A 6,000-nucleotide genomic window follows, 5' to 3' on the forward strand; every position below is an offset into this window, starting at 1 on the left:
TTATTTTTTAATGAAAGCAAAAACTGGGAATCATTAAGATTGAAAAGGATCTCTAAGATCATCAGTCCAACCATCAACCCAACACCACCATGTCCACTAAACCACATCCCAAAGTGCCACGTCTACCCGTTTTTTGAACGCTTCCAGGGATGGTGACTCCACCACCTCTCTGGGCAGCCTGTTCCAATGCTTGACTACTCTTTCCGTGAAGAAATTTTTCCTAATATCCAATCTAAACCTCCCCTGGCACAGCTTGAGCCCATTTCCTCTCATCCTATCACTAACTACTTGGGAGAAGAGACCAACACTCACCTCACTACAACCTCCTTTCAAGTAGTCGTAGAGAGCGATAAGGTCTCCCCTCAGCCTCCTCTTCTCTAGGCTAAACAACCCCAGTTCACTCAGCCGCTCCTCCTAAGACTTGTCATTAGCAATGTGTCTACAGCCTAATGGTACTGGAGCCACCATAAACTTTGGGCATATATTGGTATTTTTTGCCTCAGGAAAGAGCAAATGCAGTAGTCTGTATCCTCCCACACCAGTTTCTTTAAGTTCAGTGCAGGCAGAAGCTGCTGAACTCTTGAGCCAGGCCTGGCCACTATCATGGCAGGTCTGCTCAGCAAATCCTCTATGTTCTCTCTTCAGAGGTAGAATGGTAATCAGCAGCTCAAGAATAAATGCTCAGGAGCTGCCTGACAGCAGGGACAGGAGTTCTTACACTGCCCCTAACAATAATTACCGTTTCACATTACCACCCAAGCACCAACAGCCTTAGGGTTTGGCAAGCACTGGTAGCATCCTGATAGCGCTGAGTGCATTTGTCCATTCATTTTAGGACATGCCTTTGGGTGTGTATTTTACTGCTGTATTTTACTAAGCCAGCTGTGTGGGTGCTATTCTCACTACAGAGATACCTCTCCAGAAGAGTCTAGCACTACAGTTGGTGAAAATAAGCACGTGACATGGTCTGCCAGTTACGTTCAACTCAGACACTGACAGATCAAGCCACTGAGGCTTGATCAGCAGAGCTGAGAGGACTCCTGCTCATCTGCAAAGCCATTTTGGCGACAGCCCCACTGTGAAACAAGCTGTTACCTTCATCGAGTTTCCTGTGCCATCAAGTACAGGGTACAAATAAACACAAGATGATCAGTAGCGAGCCCAAGACCAAGATACTCTGGGCTTTGTCACTCCCATTAAGGGGCGAGAAGTTTCCCACAGAACAGACATCACTTAGTTTGAATGAAAACAGGAATGCTTATTTCTCTAATCTACACAGCACATCTAGGAAACAGCAATTACAAGTCAGTTAATAAGCTGGTGTAAAGCAACCAACCCATTTAGTAGTCTATTAAAAGAAAGTTTGGGTTCTGACTTAACAGTAAGACTTTTGTGCATTAATGAGCTTATCTAACTAAGCAGTTCAAGGTACATTAGCTGCTAGAGTTCTCATCCAGGAAGAAACCAGGAGAGGTATTGCAGCTCTCACCCAGAGGGCTGAGAGTAAATCACCAACTGTAAAAATTTCTGCATTCCAGAAATCAGTATGATCTTGGACAAGTGACAACAGTTGAAGTAGGAGAGGGATTAGTCAGGCTGCTCTGGCAAACTGGAGTTATTCAGAACACCAGTCCTTTCAGGCCAGCGCTAGCCATTAACAAACCAAAAGGCTTAAGGCTTACAATGATGTCATCAATCCACCAGCTAATCCAAGCATCTAAGCTTTGCTTAGAGGGCTGCATTAGCCACTTTCCAGGAGGCCATGGGCTGCACTTGGTTTTAAACAAGAGTAGCTGCAATCGCTTCATCCTGGGGAAGACTGGCTGCATAATTTAATTAAGAGGCATACCGTGAGCTAAAGAGCTACTGAGATAAACCCATCAGTTTCAGAGAAACCGTTCCTATTTTAAACCCAATCTCATAAATCCCTATAACCAGCGGGGAGGAAGAGAAGCATGTTCAACGCTTACCAGGCTCTCCTACAGCCTACCTGTGCATGCCATGCTGCACACAGCCAGTCTAAAGAATAACAAGAGATAAATACTGACACAGGGAAACACAAGAAGCTCCCTTACTCTGGCAAAACATCACAGGAACAGCATTTAACACACCTTTCCACCTTGAGTCCAGCCTTATCTGAACAGCCCCAATGGCTTCCTCCATTTCTACCAGTTCTCACAATACAGTTTTAAAGTCAGTCTGAAGCAACTTCTACTTGCTTTTCACTCTTGAGCTAGAAACCTGAACAGTGACTTGCATTCTATTAATCTTCTAACAGAAGAGGTTAGAGACATGGATGGCAGCTTGAGTAAGAGCTTATATTCTGCAGACCAGTAATGGTCTAGGTGCCCTGACTTGCCAGTGTTTCTCTCTCTACTATTACTGTAGAGCGGATAACTGCATTTCACATTCTGTGCCCCAGCCTGCAAGATTTTAGCTGAGCTGCCAACCTCCTGCTGAGATTAAAATAATACATGGCTTGCTAGTAACTTTTGGCTCTGTAGGTCATTCACTAAAGGAGAGGAGCTGACTCTGCCATGCAGACCAATTATATATTGGCACCCCAGGCTGTACTTCTGTCCATCCACCACTTAACCTTACAAACAGCCTTTAAATACTCTAACGGTCTTTAGTAGTATAAGCTTAGAAAACCAGTGCAAGATGTTGCGCTGCAAAATACAGTCTTTGCTTTATCATTTCTTGATGCAGGGATGAGACAAGAAAAGTTTAACTGGAGTCACAGGAAGTTTCTTTACAAAACCCATTTTGTTTAGTGATTGTTCCCATTCCATCAAAAAAATGAGATACTATCAAACCAGAGTGCACTTCCAGTCATCTGTGCTTCAAAGAACTCAAGATGTAACCCTTCACAGCCTCAAGACTCAGCTCTTCAAATGCCAGAATTGTGCTCTCTCAGGAGGAAGAAGCAGCCGGCCATCATGCCCTTCAAAGATATCTCACATGCTCTCCCTGAACATGGCCAGTTTGCAGCCCAAAGAACGCCAGGTATCTTTGTCACTAGATGTCAGTAACATGGTACTTCCTACAGAAGAGAAGTGATGCCTCCCTTCTGACAGGGAAAATATGGAAATAGGCAGTTTGGCAGCATCTCTTCAGATTAGAGATTGTCCCTCCAAGCAAAACTCACAGGGACAAGTACAGCTTTTACTATAGGAAAAAACAGTAGCTACAGATCTGATAGCATTCAAGCAACCGTTGCCCAACAAGACACCACGTGAGCCTGTATGCAGTTAGAAACCTGTAATACCTAGACTTCTGAGCCACAGAAGCCATCCAGACTCACGTATCTGGGAAAGTTCCAGGCTCAGATTTTGGCAGCCTGAGGCTAAAACTTGATAGCAGCCTTGTCATACTAAAGCAAGCAGAAAACAGATCATGGAATCACACAGCTCATGGGGAAAAGACCAGATCAAAAGCAAGTCATTTCCTAGTGGGGAGAGAGGTCAGCTGCACTGGATGATAAACACGGTCTGTGTTTCCTGCAGCTTTACTGAATCCAAAAACCTAGCCCAGGGAAGAATGGAAGTGGAAACGCATCTAGAAGAGCCGTTGGATAAGAGCCCGTTTTAAGCCTCAGAACAAGCACAGTTTAGCATCAGCAGCGCTATGTTCTGCCTCAGCAGGTTTTCCAGAGAGGAAGCTAGAGAGTGCAAACCATGACCTAGCTAATTCAGGTTTGTATCAGTAGTACAGGCAAATAATTTGGGGGGAAGTTCCTGCCTGATCCGACTACAAGACCTTTGCTCAGGCTGACCTAGCACATCAGTGCAGGCCTTCCCCAGGCGTCCTGTGCTACACAGAGCCTGACTCCGTCCCCACCCTCAGCCGGTTCAGCACCGCAAGACTGCCACTCCAGACAGCTATGCTGGACAGACAGCGAATTAACACAAGCAATTAACAAACCCCCTCACCCCTAAGCAACGTGCGAGCGGATGAGCCAGCTCCAGCGGGGCTGGGGTCGTCCAGCACCTCTTCACGGGGGGCTGAGGGAAAGCCCCCCCGGGGAGCCCCGCTTCCCGCCCACAGAGCTCCGCAAAGGGCAGCCCGGCTCCGGGGGGCACCTCCGCTCCCCTCCTCAAGGGCAGCCAGGGAGGTACCCCGCCCCGCAGGAGGCCCCCCCCGCAAGCCTGTCAGGGCTACGCCGCGCCCCGCAGGGCAGGCCCGGGAACCCCCACCCCCGGCGAGCCGAGGGCACCGCCACCCACGGCAGCTCGGCCACCGCCCGGCCGCGGATCGCAGAGCGGGTGCGGTCGCAGAGCGAGCCCCGCCGCAGGAAGCCGCCCAGAGAAGGGAAGCGGGCCGCACGCCCCACCGGGGAGCGGGAGGACAGCCCCGGGCACCTCACCTGCCGCTGCCCGCCGCCGCCGCTCACTGCCCAGGGCCCAAGATGGCGGCCGCCGCCCCCCCTTTCGCCCCGCGCCCCCACTATCACTGCAGAGCCGCCTTCGCCGCGCATGCCCCACCGGCGCCCCGCCCCCGCCGCGCATGCGCCCCCTGCGGCGCCGCTCGGCGGGGGCGGGAAGGGCGGGGCCGCGCGGAGCCTGCCGGGAGCTGTAGTCCTGCGGCGCGGGGCGCGCCGGGAGCTGTAGTCCGGGCGGTAGCGAGGGCGAGGGGCGAGCGCCGGGCGCGGGGCCGCCCCTCCTCCCCGGTCCGCGCGGGGACCACCCGTAGGGCACAGGGGTGTGCCCGGGCAGGGAGGCTGCTCTCCCCGCGTAGAGGCCCGAAGGCTCCGTGCCCTTCCACGGGGCTGCTGGCTCCCACCGCCCCAGCACCGCCCCGGGCGCTGGCCCCGCGCACAGGCGCCCCCGGGGCTCGCCCGCCCCGCCTCCTCGCACCGCTGCCGAGGGGGGCTCCGCCAAGCGCCGGGCCGGCCCCCGCCGTCGGGCTGGCCCCCGCCGTCAGGCCTGCCCCCGGTTCTCGCCGCAGCGTGCCTGCTGCAGACGGGAGAGCTGGGGAGCACCGAGCGCCCACGGCCAGGCCCCGCGCCGGGGAGCGGCGGCAGCGGGAGGCCGGACCCGGCCCAGGTTCGGGCCGCAGCAGCCCTCGGCACCCCGGGAAGAGTCAGCTGGAAAACGGGCTCAGGCACAGGTGCCCTCGTCCCGCTGGGATCTCGCTGCAGAGTGAAAGGCAGGAGGACAGAAAAGGAGGCTGGGGGAAAAACAAAAAAAACCCAAAAACAACACAAGGCAGGAGTCCAATAAAACTATGTTTATAAATAAAAACAAGGAGATTGGTTTTGTTTTTATAAAACCCAGCGGGCAGGGTAGGGCGAGGGCATGAGCAGTGGCCAGGGAGGCTGCTGGGTGGCATTGGGGGGGGTGGACAACGGGGGGGACGACAGGCAGCAGCTTGCTGGTGCCGAGATCGGGGGGGACAGGAGGGTGGCAGAGAGCGGGCGCTGGGCAGGCTGACTGCAGCAGGCAGAGGGAAAGGAGAGGCTTTAGGGAGCCACGGGGAGATGAACTGATGACACGCGAGAGCTGGTACAGGGCTTGCAGGGGCAACCCCCAGGGAACAAAATACATTTCATCTCCAGCGTATAAAAACTGCAAACACAAGAAAGACAAAAGGAGGCAACGCGTGCAGAGAAAGCCACGGCGCGGCAGTAGGAGAGGGTGCTGGGGCACCAGCACCAAGAGGAGCAGGGTCAAGCGTGTCCGTGCTGTACCGTGCTTGGCCCTGGGCAGGGGAAAGGGGCTAACCCCAGCCACGTCTCCGAGTACCCAGAAGAGGAAGGAAAAAGGGCAGGGAGCACCAGAGCAAACAGATGCAACTGTCCTGATGCATCTGCCGGGACCAAGAGCAGAGGCCACGGCTCAGGCTGCAGCCTCCCTTCCCGGAGAGCTCGTGCTGCTGCCAGGCGCCATTCACAGCCCAGCGGGAGCGGGGCCATCCCAGCTCCGTGCCAGAACCTCATCCCTCCCGGCAGCCAGGCCAGCAGCACTCATGGCACTGGGCAGAGGGGGAGGCAGACTCAGA

At 54.1% G+C, this 6,000-nt stretch overlaps 1 protein-coding gene across 2 annotated transcripts in view; it reads right to left on the bottom strand.

The window, feature by feature from the left end:
• The window catches only part of AP2M1 (adaptor related protein complex 2 subunit mu 1), a 30,419-nt gene extending 26,011 nt beyond the window's left edge, over positions 1–4,408 (bottom strand). For both annotated transcript variants that reach the window (XM_075716497.1, XM_075716498.1), the window contains exon 1: positions 4,367–4,408. The gene's annotated coding sequence lies outside the window, so the exon portion shown is untranslated. The remainder of the gene's footprint in view (positions 1–4,366) is intronic.
• Positions 4,409–6,000: the final 1,592 nt, after the last annotated feature.

This window comes from Pelecanus crispus, chromosome 9 (assembly GCF_030463565.1).
Source record: "Pelecanus crispus isolate bPelCri1 chromosome 9, bPelCri1.pri, whole genome shotgun sequence".
NCBI classification, from domain to species: Eukaryota; Metazoa; Chordata; class Aves; order Pelecaniformes; family Pelecanidae; genus Pelecanus; species Pelecanus crispus.